The following is a 23,435-nucleotide window of genomic DNA, read 5'->3' as shown; positions in this document are numbered from 1 at the left end:
CCTCACACACACACACCTCACACACACACCTCACACACACTCCTCACACACACTCCTCACACACACACACACTCCTCACACACACCTCACAAACACACACACACACACACCTCACACACACACACACGCACCTCACACACACTCACACACACTCCATACACACCACACACACACACCATACACACCATACACACACACACACTCCATACACACCATACACACACTCCTCACACTCCTCACACACACACACACACACCACACATCACACACCTCACACTCACCTAACACACCACACACACACCACACACACACCACACACCTCACACACCACACACACCTCACACACCTCACACACACCTCACACACACCTGTCTACGCACCTGAGGACCTTTATTTAGTGGATTACACACAGAACTGTTTTGTGATTTTGTGATTTTCACTGCATTTGGATCCTAAAATCATATTTACATCTTTTTGCTTTTTTGTCCCCAAAGAAAACGTTTATATTTCTGCTAAAGCTTTTAAAAATTATTTTATTAATGTATAATTCTTTGTTTCTTTTCATTTATATTTTAATTTATTCTATATTTGCATTACAGGATTAGTTTCCATGGTGACACGCACAGCTCACTGTTTATTCAGAGCTCACAAACACCACACACCTCCACCTGACCTCCACACACCTCCACCTGACCTCCACACACCTCCACACACCTCCACACAACTCCACCTGACCATCACACACCTCCACCTAACCTCCACCTGACCATCACACACCTCCACCTGACCTCCACCTGACCATCACACACCTCCACACACCTCCACCTGACCTCCACGCATCTCCACACACCTCCACACACCTCCACCTGACCATCACACACCTCCACACACCTCCACCTGACCTCCATCTGACCATCACACACCTCCACACACCTCCACCTGACCTCCACCTGTCCTCCACCTGACCATCACACACCTCCACCTGACCTCCACACAACTCCACCTGACCATCACACACCTCCCACATTTTTTTATCGTTTTTTTTTATCCTTAGTATTTAAAGAATGTAGTATTTTTTAATTATTAATTTTTTAAAGTTTTTATCTTTATTTTGTTATTGTAAAATATGTTAATATTTTTTAATTCATATTTCATTTTATTCTACATTTGTGTATTTTATCTCCTTAGGCTTATTTGGTGTATTTATGTATATTTTTGTGTTTATTTTATAATTTTTAAATTGTTAGACTTTTAGATTGTTAGGTTTATCTCCTTAGTCTTATTTTCTGCAATAATATTTTTTTCTTTATTTTTTTAATTTAAAAAATTTTGTAACATTTTTCATTTATATTTAATATAGTTTTCAGATTTGTGTATTTTTTATTGCCTTATGCTCATTTTGTGTATTTATGTTTTTATATTTTGTTCTTGTTTGTATATTTTGTACTGAATTTTAATTTTAATTGCCATTAATAATCATTATATACAGAGTGACTGGGTTTGAAGAGTTAAGTGATAAACTCCACTGTTTTAATCTCATGTGTGTGAATAATTTATAACTATTTCTTGAGAAAACCATTAGAAACCATTAGAAACCATTAGAAATGTCTCGCTCCTGATGGGATTTATTGTGATTCTGATGGACTTTAATGGTATTTTAATGGAAAATGTTGTTCCTGATGGTTCCTGTCTCATTTTATTCTGAAGCTCTTTAATAGTTAAGCTGATTCCTATTATGTTACAGAAACATACAGATGATATGGCACTTGTTGGCCTTTTGTATAAAGGTGGAACTGGAAGAAATGAAATGTATCATAGTTATATAAATTCCCTCCAAAACTGGCGTCAATTGAGTGCACATGAGATAAATGTGAATAAAACTAAGGAGTTAGTGATTAGTAGAAATAAAAGTGAAGTTCCTGAACAATTACAACCTTTGATACTCAATGGACACCGAGTGGAAATGGTTACTAGTTTTAAACATTTGGGAACATTTATAGATAATCACCTGACTTTTGATGAAAATGTTGACTATATTTTTAAAACGTCAGTGCACAGGTTGCATCTTATAAGAAGGCTGAAACATTTTGGTGTGAGCGAGCATATTTTAGAGATGGTTTATAAGAGTCTTGTGGAGGGTATTATGTCTTTCAATATGGTTATATGGTATGGAAATGTGAGTGTTCAGGGTGGTTAATATAGCTAGTGCGATTGTAGGAAAGACTCAAAAACTATTAAATGATATTTATACAGCTAAAGTTAAACAAAAAGCTTTAGTTATTAGAGAGGATTCACTACACCCTTTGCACTGTCAGTTTCAGTTGTTGCCATCAGGCGACGTCTTAGACAACCTCGGGCAAGTAAAAATGTGTATCAGATGTCATTTGTGCCAACTGCAGTTAGAATTTTAAATGCTGAGACATGAATATTAATATGTATGCAGATATATGTACATGTGGGAATGTATATACAGTTGAGGACAAAATTATTAGCCGCCCTACAAAATAGTCATTGTTTTAAAAGTATTTCAAAAGTGCTTTTAACCAGAGCAAAAAAAAAATTAACACAGCTTTTTTAGACATCCTAGTTTTATTTTGGATGCTTATATTGTTTTATATTCCACACAGAAATGAAAATATTACACAAAACACAAAAACTACCAGGGTCAAAATTATTAGCCCCCCACATTCTAATAGTCAATTGTGTATCCTTTTTGCTGGATAACTGCCTGCAGTCGTTTGTTGTAATCGTCAACAAGTCTCTGACACTTCATTTGAAGAATCCTGGCCCATTCTTTGGCGAATCTCTCAAGTTCCTCCAGATTCGATGGTTTTCTGGCATGAACATTTTTCTTTAGGTCACCCCACATATTTTCTATTGGATTTAAGTCAGGGCTTTGTGCAGGCCATTCGATGACATTCACCTTGTTTGTCTGGAGATAGTTCTTCACCAAGAGAGACGTATGTTTAGGATCGTTGTCATGTTGGAAGATGAAGCGACGACTCAGACCTAGTTTCAGTGCTGACTGCTTAAGGTTTTCTTTCAAAATATCCACATATTTTTCTTTATTCATGATCCCTTCCACCTTGACAAGATTTCCAGTTCCAGATGCACTGAAGCATCCCCACAGCATAATACTCCCACCACCGTGTTTCACTGTGGGGACGGTGTTCTTTGGGTTGAATGCCTCTCCCTTTTTTCTCCAAACGTAAGCAGTGTCTCTGTGGCCAAAGAGCTCTAGTTTAGTCTCATCAGACCATAAGACACGCTTCCAGTATGAATAATCTTTCTCCAGGTTGTCCTGAGCATACTTAAGTCTGGCTTGAAGGTGTCTTTTCTTCAAAAGTGGAGTTTTTCTTGGTCTGCAACCTCGCAGTTCATTCCTGTGCAGAGCTCTAGTGATGGTCTTCTTAGAGACTATGATTCCTGATGTGGCCAAGTCATTCGCCAGTGTCTTGGCAGTTGTTCTGGGGTCTTTAGACACATCTCTCACTAGTTTTCTTTCCAGTGTCTTTGAAATCTTTCGCTTCCTACCTCTGCCAGGCTTGTTCTGCACTGTGTGGCTTTCTTTGAATTTCCGGATTATACCTCTCACTCCGGTTCTTGAGACTTGGAAATGCTTGGATAGCTTTGTATATCCTTCTCCTGTTTTATGTGCATCAATAATTCTTTGTCTCAAGTCCAAACTGATTTCCTTTGTTTTTGGCATGTTGCTTTCTCAAATGACAGCTCAATGACCCATACTGAGGCTGTTATACCTTAATTTAACTTAATTATTGAGTGAGATCACCTGTTTCACCTGATCACCTTTACGCACATCACCTGTGAAGGTAAAGGACTTAATAAATGGTCATTTCTTATAGGGGGCTAATAATAATGTCCCTGGTCATTTTAGCTTTTTCTTACATAACAATGTTTTGGTGTGCAAATATAAATATTTTGGTCCTTCTAACGAAAAATAGTATGTTCAGAAATGCTGTGTTAAAAATTCCTTGCTCTGTTAAATAGGTACTTGGGAATATCTTGAGGAAACTTAAAATTTCATAGGGGGGCTAATAATTTTGTCCTCAACTGTATGTGTATGCTAAAGGGAAATGTTGAGTCAATTGTATTGTATGGTATTTTATTCTATCTTACCTTTTAGAGTTGTTGTATAAGTGTCTTTTATTGTATTGGTCTTGTTATAATGTGTTGTGAAGCCAATGACAAATTTCCATTTGTGGACAATAAAGGAAAGTAAGTAAACCATTAGAGATTTTTCTCATGGATTGTATTATTTTTTTTTTTTGTCAGTGAAGTGTGTAAAAAAATGTTTCTTCTCTTAGACACTGAAAAATATTACACTGTTGTGTCACAACTGGATTTATTGATAAATTTAGTAATGTAGTGCACTCACACTGTTACTCTTTAACTCTGAATCCTCTGAAAGTAATAAAACAATGTGGCAGGTGTTCAGTTTTTTAATTATTGTGATAATTAACTGACATTATATCACGGTTTTATGATATTGTGTTGCATTGTAAAAGTGTGACGTGTTTATTTTATCTGTTCCTGCACTTCCTCACCGAGGGAACAAGCGGTAGTGATGATATATCACATTGTGTCAAACCTCACTGGTGTTTCATAATCGACACGGTTTAAGCACACACACACACACACACACACACACACACACACACACACTGTGAGGACAGGGCTGGAGGTGGCAGTTTGAAACGCAGCCATGGCGAGATGGAAATGAGCGTTATTATTTTCCAGGGAAATGAGGAGATCGGATCTGTCAGAGCAGGAGAGCAGCAGCTGTTCACCATTTTCCTCTCGCTCTGTAACACACCTGCCCTTAAGCAAACACACACACTGAGCAAACAATCCCACTGAAACGCTCTGTGTGTGTGTGTGTGTGTGTGTGTGGACAGGAGGAGTGTCTCTTTGTGTTTCACAGTGTTGTGAGTCCTGCTTTTTATTCTAGTTATTAAAAATTAATAATAAAACAGAAGACGTTGACAGAAAAACAAACACACAGCTGTGTAATAAACACCTGTAAGCGATACTCACCTGTTATAATTATATATATATATATATATATATATATATATATTACACTTTTCTTTATTATTGTGTATCAAATGTAACACTTACATACAGCATGCTATTAAATGTTGATAATTATCAAGCTGCATTTGGGGCTCTGGGTATAAATATTGGCACAGCACCTTTATCTTTCAATATATTTTTAAATTCAGCCAATTAACAATCATGAACATATTAATTAAGGTTTTAGTTGATTGATAACTGTGAACTTTATTTTCTTATTGATGTATATTTGGTAAATTCTTATTTATCTTTTGTTTAAATAAAGCAAGTTTTTTATAATCACTTTGCTAAAATTCGAAACATGACATGACTGTGTGTGAAAGTGTGTAGTGACGTGTTCCACCGCCAGAGGGCGCCTCAGATCAGCCACAACAACATTATGGAGATTTTTCCAAAGACTGCAAAGAATTGAGTGGAATACTGAAGAAAAGATTTAATAAAATGCTGATTTTTCACACAGAAATGTCATTTTCATGAGTCCTACATCAACAGCTGAAAAAGAAATATGTAAAAGAAAGGTTTGATACACAAATAATTTTATATAGCTATATTACAAGTCAAGTCAAGTGGCTTTATTGTCATTTCAGCCATATACAGCTGATTAGTACACAGTGAAACAGAACAACGTTCCTCCAGGACCAAGGTGCTACATAAAATAAACACAGAACTACAGTATACGTTACATATATTTACATAAATACATTACATATATTACTAACTCAAACATTAACCCTAGACTGAGGCTATGTTTACACGACAATGATGTAGTCAAAAATGGAAAACTTTTTCTCTTGCGTTTTCAAAAAGTTTCACGTATACACGACAACATTTTCAAAATGATTCGTATTTACACATATCCGCGATACCGGCCAAAAACTGCACATGTCTACATACCTAACACGTACTACGCACGCGCATGACGTCACCGTTTTGAAGATTCCCGTATTGGGTGTTTACATGTCGTGTAAACGAACACGCAAAACGCATAAAAAGTTTCTCGTTTTTGGCTATCATTAATCCTAACTCAACCCTAATGTCAACCCTAACGGAACCATAACCCTAACATCAACACTAGCTCAACCCTAATGTCAACCCTAACCCTATCATTAACCCTAACTCAACCCTAATGTCAACCCTAACTCAACCCTAACCCTATCATTAACCCTAACTCAACCCTAATGTCAACCCTAACCCTATCATTAACCCTAACATCAACCCTAACCCTAACCTCAACACTAGCTCAACCCTAATGTCAACCCTAACCCTATCATTAACCCTAACTCAACCCTAATGTCAACCCTAACTCAACCCTAACCCTATCATTAACCCTAACTCAACCCTAATGTCAACCCTAACCCTATCATTAACCCTAACATCAACCCTAACCCTAACCTCAACACTAGCTCAACCCTAATGTCAACCCTAACCCTATCATTAACCCTAACATCAACCCTAACCCTAACCTCAACACTAGCTCAACCCTAATGTCAACCCTAACCCTATCATTAACCCTAACTCAACCCTAACATCAACACTAGCTCAATCCTAATGTCAACCCTAATGTCAATTGTAACCCTATCATTAACCCTAACTCAACACTAATGTCAACCCTAACCCTAATCCTAACCCTAACCATGTCTCAACCCTAATGTCAACCCTAACCCTAACCCTAACCACTTCTCAACACTAATGTCAACCCCAATTCAACCCTTATGTTAACCCTGCCAACCCTAACATTAACCATATCTTAACACTAACATGAACCCTAGCTTAATCCTAAGCCTACGTCAACCCTAGCTCAACCCTAATGTCAATCGTAACCCTATCATTAACCCTAACTCATCCCTTGTCAACCCTAACCCTAATATTAACTGTATATAAACCCTAACATTAACCCTTGCCCAACCCTAACTCAACCCTTGTCAACCCTAAACCTAACATTAACCATACCAGGCCCTCAGTGCCGAAATAGCTCAGTTGGGAGAGCGTTAGACTGAAGATCTAAAGGTCCCTGGTTCAATCCCGGGTTTCGGCAGCTGGGGTAAAAACCTTCCTTGCAAGTTTCTCCATTGGGGACAAATAAAGGATTATCTTCTCTAACTCAACATTAACTATATCTCAACCCTAATCCTAACATTAACCCTTGTCAACCCTAATATTAACTGTCTCTCAACACTGACACCAACCCTAATGTCAAGCCCAACTCTAACCCTGTGCCGAAATAACTCAGTTGAGAGAGCGTTAGACTGAAGATCTAAAGGTCCCTGGTTCAATCCCGGGTTTCGGCAGCTGGGGCAAAAACCTTTCTTGCAAGTTTCCCCGTTGGGGACAAATAACAGATTATCTTATCTAACTCAACCCTAATGTCAACCCCAACCCTAACATTAACCATATCTCAACCCTAACATCAACCCTAACTCAACCTTAATGTTAAGGATGTCAACTCTAACCCTAACATTAACTGTATCTGAACACTTACATCAACCCTAATGTCAACCCTAACATTAATTGTATGTCCACCCTAACCTTAACGTTAACAGTATCTGACCACTTACATCAACCCTAACCCTAACCACTTCTCAACAATAACGTCCACCCTAACTCAACCCTTATGTTAACCCTAATGTCAACCCTAACATTAACCGTATCTCAACAATAACGTCCACCCTAACTCAACCCTTATGTTAACCCTAATGTCAACCCTAACATTAACCGTATCTCAACAATAACGTCCACCCTAACTCAACCCTTATGTTAACCCTAATGTCAACCCTAACCCTAACCACTTCTCAACACTAACGTCCACCCTAACTCAACCCTTATGTTAACCCTAATGTCAACCCTAACATTAACCGTATCTCAACAATAACGTCCACCCTAACTCAACCCTTATGTTAACCCTAATGTCAACCCTAACATTAACCGTATCTCAACAATAACGTCCACCCTAACTCAACCCTTATGTTAACCCTAATGTCAACCCTAACATTAACCGTATCTCAACAATAACATCCACCCTAACTCAACCCTTATGTTAACCCTAATGTCAACCCTAACATTAACCCTATCTCAACACTAACGTCCACCCTCGCTCAACCCTAAGCCTAGCACAACCCCATCAACCCTAGCTCAACGCTAATGTCAACCCTAATCCTAACATTAACCCTAGCTCAACCCTAATGTCAATCGTAATCCTATCATTAACCCTAGCTCAAACCTAATGTCAACCCTAATCCTAACATCAACCCTTACTCAACCCTAAGCCTAGCACAACCCAATCGACCCAAGCTCAACCCTAATGTCAACCATAACCCTAATATTAACTGTAGACTGACAGAGCGTTAGACTGAAGATCTAAAGGTCCCTGGTTCAATCCCGGGTTTCGGCAGCTGGGGCAAAAACCTTCCTTGCAAGTTTCTCCATTGGGGACAAATAAAGGATTATCTTCTCTAACTCAACATTATCTATATCTCAACACTTACATCAACCCTAATATTAACTGTCTCTCAACACTGACACCAACCCTAATGTCAAGCCCAACCCTAACATTAACCATACCCTGACCCTGTGCCGAAATAGCTCAGTTGGGAGAGCGTTAGACTGAAGATCTAAAGGTCCCTGGTTCAATCCCGGGTTTCGGCAGCTGGGGCAAAAACCTTTCTTGCAAGTTTCCCCGTTGGGGACAAATAACAGATTATCTTATCTAACTCAACCCTAATGTCAACCCCAACCCTAACATTAACCATATCTCAACCCTAACTCAACCTTAATGTTAAGGATGTCAACTCTAACCCTAACATTAACAGTATCTGACCACTTACATCAACCCTAACCACTTCTCAACAATAACGTCCACCCTAACTCAACCCTTATGTTAACCCTAATGTCAACCCTAACATTAACCGTATCTCAACAATAACGTCCACCCTAACTCAACCCTTATGTTAACCCTAATGTCAACCCTAACATTAACCGTATCTCAACACTAACGTCCACCCTCGCTCAACCCTAAGCCTAGCACAACCCCATCAACCCTAGCTCAACGCTAATGTCAACCCTAATCCTAACATTAACCCTAGCTCAACCCTAATGTCAATCGTAATCCTATCATTAACCCTAGCTCAAACCTAATGTCAACCCTAATCCTAACATCAACCCTTACTCAACCCTAAGCCTAGCACAACCCAATCGACCCAAGCTCAACCCTAATGTCAACCATAACCCTAATATTAACTGTATCTCAACCTTAATGTGAACCCTAAGTCAACCTTAACTCAACTTTTATGTTCAATTCAATTTTATTTGTATAGCGCATTTAACAATGGACATTGTCACAAAGCAGCTTTACAGAAATAAATGGATTCACAGAAAAGATATATAGTAAATATGTGAATTTATCCCTAGGGGTTAGGGGTTTTATGTCAACCCTAATGTCAACGCCAACCCTAACCTAGCTTAATACTAACTTCCACCCTAACTCACCCCTTATGTCAACCCTAGCTCATCCCTTATGTCAATCCTTGGTCAACCATAACATCAACCCTAACCCTACATCAACCCTCACTGAACCCTAACCCTAGCTCAACCCCATCAACCCTAGAGCAACCCTAATATTAACCATATCAGGACACAGTGCCGAAATAGCTCAGTTGGGAGAGCGTTAACTCTCAACCATAACCCTAACATCAACACTAGCTCAACCCTAATGTCAACCCTAATGTCAATTGTAACCCTATCATTAACCCTAACTCAACACTAATGTCAACCCTAACCCTAATCCTAACCCTAACCATGTCTCAACCCTAATGTCAACCCTAACCCTAACCCTAACCACTTCTCAACACTAATGTCAACCCCAATTCAACCCTTATGTTAACCCTGCCAACCCTAACATTAACCATATCTTAACACTAACGTGAACCCTAGCTTAATCCTAAGCCTACGTCAACCCTAGCTCAACCCTAATGTCAATCGTAACCCTATCATTAACCCTAACTCATCCCTTGGCAACCCTAACCCTAATATTAACTGTATCTAAACCCTAACATTAACCCTTGCCCAACCCTAACTCAACCCTTGTCAACCCTAAACCTAACATTAACCATACAAGGCCCTCAGTGCCGAAATAGCTCAGTTGGGAGAGCGTTAGACTGAAGATCTAAAGGTCCCTGGTTCAATCCCGGGTTTCGGCAGCTGGGGTAAAAACCTTCCTTGCAAGTTTCTCCATTGGGGACAAATAAAGGATTATCTTCTCTAACTCAACATTAACTATATCTCAACACTTACATCAACCCTAATCCTAACATTAACCCTTGTCAACCCTAATATTAACTGTCTCTCAACACTGACGTCAAGCCCAACCCTAACATTAACCATACTCTAACCCTGTGCCGAAATAACTCAGTTGAGAGAGCGTTAGACTGAAGATCTAAAGGTCCCTGGTTCAATCCCGGGTTTCGGCAGCTGGGGCAAAAACCTTTCTTGCAAGTTTCCCCGTTGGGGACAAATAACAGATTATCTTATCTAACTCAACCCTAATGTCAACCCCAACCCTAACATTAACCATATCTCAACTACTCAACCTTAATGTTAAGGATGTCAACTCTAACCCTAACATTAACTGTATCTGAACACTTACATCAACCCTAATGTCAACCCTAACATTAATTGTATGTCCACCCTAACCTTAACGTTAACAGTATCTGACCACTTACATCAACCCTAACCCTAACCACTTCTCAACAATAACGTCCACCCTAACTCAACCCTTATGTTAACCCTAATGTCAACCCTAACATTAACCGTATCTCAACAATAACGTCCACCCTAACTCAACCCTTATGTTAACCCTAATGTCAACCCTAACATTAACCGTATCTCAACAATAACGTCCACCCTAACTCAACCCTTATGTTAACCCTAATGTCAATCCTAACATTAACCGTATCTCAACAATAACATCCACCCTAACTCAACCCTTATGTTAACCCTAATGTCAACCCTAACATTAACCCTATCTCAACACTAACGTCCACCCTCGCTCAACCCTAAGCCTAGCACAACCCCATCAACCCTAGCTCAACGCTAATGTCAACCCTAATCCTAACATTAATCCTAGCTCAACCCTAATGTCAATCGTAATCCTATCATTAACCCTAGCTCAAACCTAATGTCAACCCTAATCCTAACATCAACCCTTACTCAACCCTAAGCCTAGCACAACCCAATCGACCCAAGCTCAACCCTAATGTCAACCATAACCCTAATATTAACTGTAGACTGACAGAGCGTTAGACTGAAGATCTAAAGGTCCCTGGTTCAATCCCGGGTTTCGGCAGCTGGGGCAAAAACCTTTCTTGCAAGTTTCCCCGTTGGGGACAAATAACAGATTATCTTATCTAACTCAACCCTAATGTCAACCCCAACCCTAACATTAACCATATCTCAACCCTAACTCAACCTTAATGTTAAGGATGTCAACTCTAACCCTAACATTAACAGTATCTGACCACTTACATCAACCCTAACCACTTCTCAACACTAACGTCCACCCTAACTCAACCCTTATGTTAACCCTAATGTCAACCCTAACATTAACCGTATCTCAACACTAACGTCCACCCTAACTCAACCCTTATGTTAACCCTAATGTCAACCCTAACATTAACCGTATCTCAACACTAACGTCCACCCTCGCTCAACCCTAAGCCTAGCACAACCCCATCAACCCTAGCTCAACGCTAATGTCAACCCTAATCCTAACATTAACCCTAGCTCAACCCTAATGTCAATCGTAATCCTATCATTAACCCTAGCTCAAACCTAATGTCAACCCTAATCCTAACATCAACCCTTACTCAACCCTAAGCCTAGCACAACCCAATCGACCCAAGCTCAACCCTAATGTCAACCCTGAGCCTAATATTAACTGTATCTCAACCTTAATGTGAACCCTAAGTCAACCTTAACTCAACTTTTATGTTCAATTCAATTTTATTTGTATAGCGCATTTAACAATGGACATTGTCACAAAGCAGCTTTACAGAAATAAATGGATTCACAAAAAAGATATATAGTAAATATGTGAATTTATCCCTAGGGGTTAGGGGTTTTATGTCAACCCTAATGTCAACGCCAACCCTAACCTAGCTTAATACTAACTTCCACCCTAACTCACCCCTTATGTCAACCCTAGCTCATCCCTTATGTCAATCCTTGGTCAACCATAACATCAACCCTAACCCTACATCAACCCTCACTGAACCCTAACCCTAGCTCAACCCCATCAACCCTAGAGCAACCCTAATATTAACCATATCAGGACACAGTGCCGAAATAGCTCAGTTGGGAGAGCGTTAACTCTCAACCATAACCCTAACATCAACACTAGCTCAACCCTAATGTCAACCCTAATGTCAATTGTAACCCTATCATTAACCCTAACTCAACACTAATGTCAACCCTAACCCTAATCCTAACCCTAACCATGTCTCAACCCTAATGTCAACCCTAACCCTAACCCTAACCACTTCTCAACACTAATGTCAACCCCAATTCAACCCTTATGTTAACCCTGCCAACCCTAACATTAACCATATCTTAACACTAACGTGAACCCTAGCTTAATCCTAAGCCTACGTCAACCCTAGCTCAACCCTAATGTCAATCGTAACCCTATCATTAACCCTAACTCATCCCTTGTCAACCCTAACCCTAATATTAACTGTATCTAAACCCTAACATTAACCCTTGCCCAACCCTAACTCAACCCTTGTCAACCCTAAACCTAACATTAACCATACCAGGCTCTCAGTGCCGAAATAGCTCAGTTGGGAGAGCGTTAGACTGAAGATCTAAAGGTCCCTGGTTCAATCCCGGGTTTCGGCAGCTGGGGTAAAAACCTTCCTTGCAAGTTTCTCCATTGGGGACAAATAACAGATTATCTTCTCTAACTCAACATTAACTATATCTCAACACTTACATCAACCCTAATCCTAACATTAACCCTTGTCAACCCTAATATTAACTGTCTCTCAACACTGACACCAACCCTAATGTCAAGCCCAACCCTAACATTAACCATACTCTAACCCTGTGCCGAAATAACTCAGTTGAGAGAGCGTTAGACTGAAGATCTAAAGGTCCCTGGTTCAATCCCGGGTTTCGGCAGCTGGGGCAAAAACCTTTCTTGCAAGTTTCCCCGTTGGGGACAAATAACAGATTATCTTATCTAACTCAACCCTAATGTCAACCCCAACCCTAACATTAACCATATCTCAACCCTAACTCAACCTTAATGTTAAGGATGTCAACTCTAACCCTAACATTAACTGTATCTGAACACTTACATCAACCCTAATGTCAACCCTAACATTAATTGTATGTCCACCCTAACCTTAACGTTAACAGTATCTGACCACTTACATCAACCCTAACCCTAACCACTTCTCAACAATAACGTCCACCCTAACTCAACCCTTATGTTAACCCTAATGTCAACCCTAACATTAACCGTATCTCAACAATAACATCCACCCTAACTCAACCCTTATGTTAACCCTAATGTCAACCCTAACATTAACCGTATCTCAACACTAACGTCCACCCTCGCTCAACCCTAAGCCTAGCACAGCCCCATCAACCCTAGCTCAACGCTAATGTCAACCCTAATCCTAACATTAACCCTAGCTCAACCCTAATGTCAATCGTAATCCTATCATTAACCCTAGCTCAAACCTAATGTCAACCCTAATCCTAACATCAACCCTTACTCAACCCTAAGCCTAGCACAACCCAATCGACCCAAGCTCAACCCTAATGTCAACCATAACCCTAATATTAACTGTATCTCAACCTTAATGTGAACCCTAAGTCAACCTTAACTCAACTTTTATGTTCAATTCAATTTTATTTGTATAGCGCATTTAACAATGGACATTGTCACAAAGCAGCTTTACAGAAATAAATGGATTCACAGAAAAGATATATAGTAAATATGTGAATTTATCCCTAGGGGTTAGGGGTTTTATGTCAACCCTAATGTCAACGCCAACCCTAACCTAGCTTAATACTAACTTCCACCCTAACTCACCCCTTATGTCAACCCTAGCTCATCCCTTATGTCAATCCTTGGTCAACCATAACATCAACCCTAACCCTACATCAACCCTCACTCAACCCTAACCCTAGCTCAACCCCATCAACCCTAGAGCAACCCTAATATTAACCATATCAGGACACAGTGCCGAAATAGCTCAGTTGGGAGAGCGTTAACTCTCAACCATAACCCTAACATCAACACTAGCTCAACCCTAATGTCAACCCTAATGTCAATTGTAACCCTATCATTAACCCTAACTCAACACTAATGTCAACCCTAACCCTAATCCTAACCCTAACCATGTCTCAACCCTAATGTCAACCCTAACCCTAACCCTAACCACTTCTCAACACTAATGTCAACCCCAATTCAACCCTTATGTTAACCCTGCCAACCCTAACATTAACCATATCTTAACACTAACGTGAACCCTAGCTTAATCCTAAGCCTACGTCAACCCTAGCTCAACCCTAATGTCAATCGTAACCCTATCATTAACCCTAACTCATCCCTTGTCAACCCTAACCCTAATATTAACTGTATCTAAACCCTAACATTAACCCTTGCCCAACCCTAACTCAACCCTTGTCAACCCTAAACCTAACATTAACCATACCAGGCTCTCAGTGCCGAAATAGCTCAGTTGAGAGAGCGTTAGACTGAAGATCTAAAGGTCCCTGGTTCAATCCTGGGTTTCGGCAGCTGGGGCAAAAACCTTTCTTGCAAGTTTCCCTGTTGGGGACAAATAACAGATTATGTTATCTAACTCAACCCTAATGTCAACCCCAACCCTAACATTAACCATATCTCAACCCTAACTCAACCTTAATGTTAAGGATGTCAACTCTAACCCTAACATTAACTGTATCTGAACACTTACATCAACCCTAACCCTAACCACTTCTCAACAATAACGTCCACCCTAACTCAACCCTTATGTTAACCCTAATGTCAACCCTAACATTAACCGTATCTCAACAATAACGTCCACCCTAACTCAACCCTTATGTTAACCCTAATGTCAACCCTAACATTAACCGTATCTCAACAATAACGTCCACCCTAACTCAACCCTTATGTTAACCCTAATGTCAACCCTAACATTAACCGTATCTCAACAATAACATCCACCCTAACTCAACCCTTATGTTAACCCTAATGTCAACCCTAACATTAACCCTATCTCAACACTAACGTCCACCCTCGCTCAACCCTAAGCCTAGCACAACCCCATCAACCCTAGCTCAACGCTAATGTCAACCCTAATCCTAACATTAACCCTAGCTCAACCCTAATGTCAATCGTAATCCTATCATTAACCCTAGCTCAAACCTAATGTCAACCCTAATCCTAACATCAACCCTTACTCAACCCTAAGCCTAGCACAACCCAATCGACCCAAGCTCAACCCTAATGTCAACCATAACCCTAATATTAACTGTAGACTGACAGAGCGTTAGACTGAAGATCTAAAGGTCCCTGGTTCAATCCCGGGTTTCGGCAGCTGGGGCAAAAACCTTCCTTGCAAGTTTCTCCATTGGGGACAAATAAAGGATTATCTTCTCTAACTCAACATTATCTATATCTCAACACTTACATCAACCCTAATATTAACTGTCTCTCAACACTGACACCAACCCTAATGTCAAGCCCAACCCTAACATTAACCATACCCTGACCCTGTGCCGAAATAGCTCAGTTGGGAGAGCGTTAGACTGAAGATCTAAAGGTCCCTGGTTCAATCCCGGGTTTCGGCAGCTGGGGCAAAAACCTTTCTTGCAAGTTTCCCCGTTGGGGACAAATAACAGATTATCTTATCTAACTCAACCCGATTGTCAACCCCAACCCTAACATTAACCATATCTCAACCCTAACTCAACCTTAATGTTAAGGATGTCAACTCTAACCCTAACATTAACAGTATCTGACCACTTACATCAACCCTAACCACTTCTCAACAATAACGTCCACCCTAACTCAACCCTTATGTTAACCCTAATGTCAACCCTAACATTAACCGTATCTCAACAATAACGTCCACCCTAACTCAACCCTTATGTTAACCCTAATGTCAACCCTAACATTAACCGTATCTCAACACTAACGTCCACCCTCGCTCAACCCTAAGCCTAGCACAACCCCATCAACCCTAGCTCAACGCTAATGTCAACCCTAATCCTAACATTAACCCTAGCTCAACCCTAATGTCAATCGTAATCCTATCATTAACCCTAGCTCAAACCTAATGTCAACCCTAATCCTAACATCAACCCTTACTCAACCCTAAGCCTAGCACAACCCAATCGACCCAAGCTCAACCCTAATGTCAACCATAACCCTAATATTAACTGTATCTCAACCTTAATGTGAACCCTAAGTCAACCTTAACTCAACTTTTATGTTCAATTCAATTTTATTTGTATAGCGCATTTAACAATGGACATTGTCACAAAGCAGCTTTACAGAAATAAATGGATTCACAGAAAAGATATATAGTAAATATGTGAATTTATCCCTAGGGGTTAGGGGTTTTATGTCAACCCTAATGTCAACGCCAACCCTAACCTAGCTTAATACTAACTTCCACCCTAACTCACCCCTTATGTCAACCCTAGCTCATCCCTTATGTCAATCCTTGGTCAACCATAACATCAACCCTAACCCTACATCAACCCTCACTGAACCCTAACCCTAGCTCAACCCCATCAACCCTAGAGCAACCCTAATATTAACCATATCAGGACACAGTGCCGAAATAGCTCAGTTGGGAGAGCGTTAACTCTCAACCATAACCCTAACATCAACACTAGCTCAACCCTAATGTCAACCCTAATGTCAATTGTAACCCTATCATTAACCCTAACTCAACACTAATGTCAACCCTAACCCTAATCCTAACCCTAACCATGTCTCAACCCTAATGTCAACCCTAACCCTAACCCTAACCACTTCTCAACACTAATGTCAACCCCAATTCAACCCTTATGTTAACCCTGCCAACCCTAACATTAACCATATCTTAACACTAACGTGAACCCTAGCTTAATCCTAAGCCTACGTCAACCCTAGCTCAACCCTAATGTCAATCGTAACCCTATCATTAACCCTAACTCATCCCTTGTCAACCCTAACCCTAATATTAACTGTATCTAAACCCTAACATTAACCCTTGCCCAACCCTAACTCAACCCTTGTCAACCCTAAACCTAACATTAACCATACAAGGCCCTCAGTGCCGAAATAGCTCAGTTGGGAGAGCGTTAGACTGAAGATCTAAAGGTCCCTGGTTCAATCCTGGGTTTCGGCAGCTGGGGTAAAAACCTTCCTTGCAAGTTTCTCCATTGGGGACAAATAAAGGATTATCTTCTCTAACTCAACATTAACTATATCTCAACACTTACATCAACCCTAATCCTAACATTAACCCTTGTCAACCCTAATATTAACTGTCTCTCAACACTGACGTCAAGCCCAACCCTAACATTAACCATACTCTAACCCTGTGCCGAAATAACTCAGTTGAGAGAGCGTTAGACTGAAGATCTAAAGGTCCCTGGTTCAATCCCGGGTTTCGGCAGCTGGGGCAAAAACCTTTCTTGCAAGTTTCCCCGTTGGGGACAAATAACAGATTATCTTATCTAACTCAACCCTAATGTCAACCCCAACCCTAACATTAACCATATCTCAACCCTAACTCAACCTTAATGTTAAGGATGTCAACTCTAACCCTAACATTAACTGTATCTGAACACTTACATCAACCCTAATGTCAACCCTAACATTAATTGTATGTCCACCCTAACCTTAACGTTAACAGTATCTGACCACTTACATCAACCCTAACCCTAACCACTTCTCAACAATAACGTCCACCCTAACTCAACCCTTATGTTAACCCTAATGTCAACCCTAACATTAACCGTATCTCAACAATAACGTCCACCCTAACTCAACCCTTATGTTAACCCTAATGTCAACCCTAACATTAACCGTATCTCAACAATAACGTCCACCCTAACTCAACCCTTATGTTAACCCTAATGTCAATCCTAACATTAACCGTATCTCAACAATAACATCCACCCTAACTCAACCCTTATGTTAACCCTAATGTCAACCCTAACATTAACCCTATCTCAACACTAACGTCCACCCTCGCTCAACCCTAAGCCTAGCACAACCCCATCAACCCTAGCTCAACGCTAATGTCAACCCTAATCCTAACATTAACCCTAGCTCAACCCTAATGTCAATCGTAATCCTATCATTAACCCTAGCTCAAACCTAATGTCAACCCTAATCCTAACATCAACCCTTACTCAACCCTAAGCCTAGCACAACCCAATCGACCCAAGCTCAACCCTAATGTCAACCATAACCCTAATATTAACTGTAGACTGACAGAGCGTTAGACTGAAGATCTAAAGGTCCCTGGTTCAATCCCGGGTTTCGGCAGCTGGGGCAAAAACCTTCCTTGCAAGTTTCTCCATTGGGGACAAATAAAGGATTATCTTCTCTAACTCAACATTATCTATATCTCAACACTTACATCAACCCTAATATTAACTGTCTCTCAACACTGACACCAACCCTAATGTCAAGCCCAACCCTAACATTAACCATACCCTGACCCTGTGCCGAAATAGCTCAGTTGGGAGAGCGTTAGACTGAAGATCTAAAGGTCCCTGGTTCAATCCCGGGTTTCGGCAGCTGGGGCAAAAACCTTTCTTGCAAGTTTCCCCGTTGGGGACAAATAACAGATTATCTTATCTAACTCAACCCGATTGTCAACCCCAACCCTAACATTAACCATATCTCAACCCTAACTCAACCTTAATGTTAAGGATGTCAACTCTAACCCTAACATTAACAGTATCTGACCACTTACATCAACCCTAACCACTTCTCAACAATAACGTCCACCCTAACTCAACCCTTATGTTAACCCTAATGTCAACCCTAACATTAACCGTATCTCAACAATAACGTCCACCCTAACTCAACCCTTATGTTAACCCTAATGTCAACCCTAACATTAACCGTATCTCAACACTAACGTCCACCCTCGCTCAACCCTAAGCCTAGCACAACCCCATCAACCCTAGCTCAACGCTAATGTCAACCCTAATCCTAACATTAACCCTAGCTCAACCCTAATGTCAATCGTAATCCTATCATTAACCCTAGCTCAAACCTAATGTCAACCCTAATCCTAACATCAACCCTTACTCAACCCTAAGCCTAGCACAACCCAATCGACCCAAGCTCAACCCTAATGTCAACCATAACCCTAATATTAACTGTATCTCAACCTTAATGTGAACCCTAAGTCAACCTTAACTCAACTTTTATGTTCAATTCAATTTTATTTGTATAGCGCATTTAACAATGGACATTGTCACAAAGCAGCTTTACAGAAATAAATGGATTCACAGAAAAGATATATAGTAAATATGTGAATTTATCCCTAGGGGTTAGGGGTTTTATGTCAACCCTAATGTCAACGCCAACCCTAACCTAGCTTAATACTAACTTCCACCCTAACTCACCCCTTATGTCAACCCTAGCTCATCCCTTATGTCAATCCTTGGTCAACCATAACATCAACCCTAACCCTACATCAACCCTCACTGAACCCTAACCCTAGCTCAACCCCATCAACCCTAGAGCAACCCTAATATTAACCATATCAGGACACAGTGCCGAAATAGCTCAGTTGGGAGAGCGTTAACTCTCAACCATAACCCTAACATCAACACTAGCTCAACCCTAATGTCAACCCTAATGTCAATTGTAACCCTATCATTAACCCTAACTCAACACTAATGTCAACCCTAACCCTAATCCTAACCCTAACCATGTCTCAACCCTAATGTCAACCCTAACCCTAACCCTAACCACTTCTCAACACTAATGTCAACCCCAATTCAACCCTTATGTTAACCCTGCCAACCCTAACATTAACCATATCTTAACACTAACGTGAACCCTAGCTTAATCCTAAGCCTACGTCAACCCTAGCTCAACCCTAATGTCAATCGTAACCCTATCATTAACCCTAACTCATCCCTTGTCAACCCTAACCCTAATATTAACTGTATCTAAACCCTAACATTAACCCTTGCCCAACCCTAACTCAACCCTTGTCAACCCTAAACCTAACATTAACCATACAAGGCCCTCAGTGCCGAAATAGCTCAGTTGGGAGAGCGTTAGACTGAAGATCTAAAGGTCCCTGGTTCAATCCTGGGTTTCGGCAGCTGGGGTAAAAACCTTCCTTGCAAGTTTCTCCATTGGGGACAAATAAAGGATTATCTTCTCTAACTCAACATTAACTATATCTCAACACTTACATCAACCCTAATCCTAACATTAACCCTTGTCAACCCTAATATTAACTGTCTCTCAACACTGACGTCAAGCCCAACCCTAACATTAACCATACTCTAACCCTGTGCCGAAATAACTCAGTTGAGAGAGCGTTAGACTGAAGATCTAAAGGTCCCTGGTTCAATCCCGGGTTTCGGCAGCTGGGGCAAAAACCTTTCTTGCAAGTTTCCCCGTTGGGGACAAATAACAGATTATCTTATCTAACTCAACCCTAATGTCAACCCCAACCCTAACATTAACCATATCTCAACCCTAACTCAACCTTAATGTTAAGGATGTCAACTCTAACCCTAACATTAACTGTATCTGAACACTTACATCAACCCTAATGTCAACCCTAACATTAATTGTATGTCCACCCTAACCTTAACGTTAACAGTATCTGACCACTTACATCAACCCTAACCCTAACCACTTCTCAACAATAACGTCCACCCTAACTCAACCCTTATGTTAACCCTAATGTCAACCCTAACATTAACCGTATCTCAACAATAACGTCCACCCTAACTCAACCCTTATGTTAACCCTAATGTCAACCCTAACATTAACCGTATCTCAACAATAACGTCCACCCTAACTCAACCCTTATGTTAACCCTAATGTCAATCCTAACATTAACCGTATCTCAACAATAACATCCACCCTAACTCAACCCTTATGTTAACCCTAATGTCAACCCTAACATTAACCCTATCTCAACACTAACGTCCACCCTCGCTCAACCCTAAGCCTAGCACAACCCCATCAACCCTAGCTCAACGCTAATGTCAACCCTAATCCTAACATTAACCCTAGCTCAACCCTAATGTCAATCGTAATCCTATCATTAACCCTAGCTAAAACCTAATGTCAACCCTAATCCTAACATCAACCCTTACTCAACCCTAAGCCTAGCACAACCCAATCGACCCAAGCTCAACCCTAATGTCAACCATAACCCTAATATTAACTGTAGACTGACAGAGCGTTAGACTGAAGATCTAAAGGTCCCTGGTTCAATCCCGGGTTTCGGCAGCTGGGGCAAAAACCTTTCTTGCAAGTTTCCCCGTTGGGGACAAATAACAGATTATCTTATCTAACTCAACCCTAATGTCAACCCCAACCCTAACATTAACCATATCTCAACCCTAACTCAACCTTAATGTTAAGGATGTCAACTCTAACCCTAACATTAACAGTATCTGACCACTTACATCAACCCTAACCACTTCTCAACACTAACGTCCACCCTAACTCAACCCTTATGTTAACCCTAATGTCAACCCTAACATTAACCGTATCTCAACACTAACGTCCACCCTAACTCAACCCTTATGTTAACCCTAATGTCAACCCTAACATTAACCGTATCTCAACACTAACGTCCACCCTCGCTCAACCCTAAGCCTAGCACAACCCCATCAACCCTAGCTCAACGCTAATGTCAACCCTAATCCTAACATTAACCCTAGCTCAACCCTAATGTCAATCGTAATCCTATCATTAACCCTAGCTCAAACCTAATGTCAACCCTAATCCTAACATCAACCCTTACTCAACCCTAAGCCTAGCACAACCCAATCGACCCAAGCTCAACCCTAATGTCAACCCTGAGCCTAATATTAACTGTATCTCAACCTTAATGTGAACCCTAAGTCAACCTTAACTCAACTTTTATGTTCAATTCAATTTTATTTGTATAGCGCATTTAACAATGGACATTGTCACAAAGCAGCTTTACAGAAATAAATGGATTCACAAAAAAGATATATAGTAAATATGTGAATTTATCCCTAGGGGTTAGGGGTTTTATGTCAACCCTAATGTCAACGCCAACCCTAACCTAGCTTAATACTAACTTCCACCCTAACTCACCCCTTATGTCAACCCTAGCTCATCCCTTATGTCAATCCTTGGTCAACCATAACATCAACCCTAACCCTACATCAACCCTCACTCAACCCTAACCCTAGCTCAACCCCATCAACCCTAGAGCAACCCTAATATTAACCATATCAGGACACAGTGCCGAAATAGCTCAGTTGGGAGAGCGTTAACTCTCAACCATAACCCTAACATCAACACTAGCTCAACCCTAATGTCAACCCTAATGTCAATTGTAACCCTATCATTAACCCTAACTCAACACTAATGTCAACCCTAACCCTAATCCTAACCCTAACCATGTCTCAACCCTAATGTCAACCCTAACCCTAACCCTAACCACTTCTCAACACTAATGTCAACCCCAATTCAACCCTTATGTTAACCCTGCCAACCCTAACATTAACCATATCTTAACACTAACGTGAACCCTAGCTTAATCCTAAGCCTACGTCAACCCTAGCTCAACCCTAATGTCAATCGTAACCCTATCATTAACCCTAACTCATCCCTTGGCAACCCTAACCCTAATATTAACTGTATCTAAACCCTAACATTAACCCTTGCCCAACCCTAACTCAACCCTTGTCAACCCTAAACCTAACATTAACCATACAAGGCCCTCAGTGCCGAAATAGCTCAGTTGGGAGAGCGTTAGACTGAAGATCTAAAGGTCCCTGGTTCAATCCCGGGTTTCGGCAGCTGGGGTAAAAACCTTCCTTGCAAGTTTCTCCATTGGGGACAAATAAAGGATTATCTTCTCTAACTCAACATTAACTATATCTCAACACTTACATCAACCCTAATCCTAACATTAACCCTTGTCAACCCTAATATTAACTGTCTCTCAACACTGACGTCAAGCCCAACCCTAACATTAACCATACTCTAACCCTGTGCCGAAATAACTCAGTTGAGAGAGCGTTAGACTGAAGATCTAAAGGTCCCTGGTTCAATCCCGGGTTTCGGCAGCTGGGGCAAAAAC

General features: G+C 40.7%; 16 non-coding genes across 16 annotated transcripts; all 16 read left to right on the top strand.

Annotated features, from left to right (window-relative positions):
• Positions 1-7,056: 7,056 nt before the first annotated feature.
• trnaf-gaa (transfer RNA phenylalanine (anticodon GAA)) lies at positions 7,057-7,129 on the top strand. Its single transcript has one exon. It is a non-coding gene; the product is annotated as a tRNA-Phe (tRNA).
• A 180-nt stretch (positions 7,130-7,309) lies between these two features.
• trnaf-gaa (transfer RNA phenylalanine (anticodon GAA)) lies at positions 7,310-7,382 on the top strand. Its single transcript has one exon. It is a non-coding gene; the product is annotated as a tRNA-Phe (tRNA).
• Positions 7,383-8,663: 1,281 nt separating this feature from the next.
• Positions 8,664-8,736, top strand: trnaf-gaa (transfer RNA phenylalanine (anticodon GAA)). The gene has a single exon. It is a non-coding gene; the product is annotated as a tRNA-Phe (tRNA).
• Positions 8,737-10,213: 1,477 nt separating this feature from the next.
• Positions 10,214-10,286, top strand: trnaf-gaa (transfer RNA phenylalanine (anticodon GAA)). Its single transcript has one exon. It is a non-coding gene; the product is annotated as a tRNA-Phe (tRNA).
• A 197-nt stretch (positions 10,287-10,483) lies between these two features.
• On the top strand, positions 10,484-10,556 carry trnaf-gaa (transfer RNA phenylalanine (anticodon GAA)). The gene has a single exon. It is a non-coding gene; the product is annotated as a tRNA-Phe (tRNA).
• A 2,352-nt stretch (positions 10,557-12,908) lies between these two features.
• Positions 12,909-12,981, top strand: trnaf-gaa (transfer RNA phenylalanine (anticodon GAA)). Its single transcript has one exon. It is a non-coding gene; the product is annotated as a tRNA-Phe (tRNA).
• Positions 12,982-13,190: 209 nt separating this feature from the next.
• Positions 13,191-13,263, top strand: trnaf-gaa (transfer RNA phenylalanine (anticodon GAA)). The gene has a single exon. It is a non-coding gene; the product is annotated as a tRNA-Phe (tRNA).
• A 1,559-nt stretch (positions 13,264-14,822) lies between these two features.
• Positions 14,823-14,895, top strand: trnaf-gaa (transfer RNA phenylalanine (anticodon GAA)). Its single transcript has one exon. It is a non-coding gene; the product is annotated as a tRNA-Phe (tRNA).
• Positions 14,896-15,878: 983 nt separating this feature from the next.
• Positions 15,879-15,951, top strand: trnaf-gaa (transfer RNA phenylalanine (anticodon GAA)). The gene has a single exon. It is a non-coding gene; the product is annotated as a tRNA-Phe (tRNA).
• Positions 15,952-17,428: 1,477 nt separating this feature from the next.
• trnaf-gaa (transfer RNA phenylalanine (anticodon GAA)) lies at positions 17,429-17,501 on the top strand. The gene has a single exon. It is a non-coding gene; the product is annotated as a tRNA-Phe (tRNA).
• A 197-nt stretch (positions 17,502-17,698) lies between these two features.
• Positions 17,699-17,771, top strand: trnaf-gaa (transfer RNA phenylalanine (anticodon GAA)). The gene has a single exon. It is a non-coding gene; the product is annotated as a tRNA-Phe (tRNA).
• A 1,059-nt stretch (positions 17,772-18,830) lies between these two features.
• On the top strand, positions 18,831-18,903 carry trnaf-gaa (transfer RNA phenylalanine (anticodon GAA)). The gene has a single exon. It is a non-coding gene; the product is annotated as a tRNA-Phe (tRNA).
• A 1,477-nt stretch (positions 18,904-20,380) lies between these two features.
• trnaf-gaa (transfer RNA phenylalanine (anticodon GAA)) lies at positions 20,381-20,453 on the top strand. The gene has a single exon. It is a non-coding gene; the product is annotated as a tRNA-Phe (tRNA).
• Positions 20,454-20,650: 197 nt separating this feature from the next.
• trnaf-gaa (transfer RNA phenylalanine (anticodon GAA)) lies at positions 20,651-20,723 on the top strand. Its single transcript has one exon. It is a non-coding gene; the product is annotated as a tRNA-Phe (tRNA).
• Positions 20,724-23,078: 2,355 nt separating this feature from the next.
• trnaf-gaa (transfer RNA phenylalanine (anticodon GAA)) lies at positions 23,079-23,151 on the top strand. The gene has a single exon. It is a non-coding gene; the product is annotated as a tRNA-Phe (tRNA).
• Positions 23,152-23,348: 197 nt separating this feature from the next.
• On the top strand, positions 23,349-23,421 carry trnaf-gaa (transfer RNA phenylalanine (anticodon GAA)). The gene has a single exon. It is a non-coding gene; the product is annotated as a tRNA-Phe (tRNA).
• Positions 23,422-23,435: the final 14 nt, after the last annotated feature.

Source organism: Pangasianodon hypophthalmus, chromosome 5, assembly GCF_027358585.1.
Source record: "Pangasianodon hypophthalmus isolate fPanHyp1 chromosome 5, fPanHyp1.pri, whole genome shotgun sequence".
Classification (NCBI taxonomy): Eukaryota; Metazoa; Chordata; class Actinopteri; order Siluriformes; family Pangasiidae; genus Pangasianodon; species Pangasianodon hypophthalmus.
The sequence above is the reverse complement of the archived record's forward strand: the minus strand, read 5'-3'. Positions and strand labels throughout refer to the sequence as shown.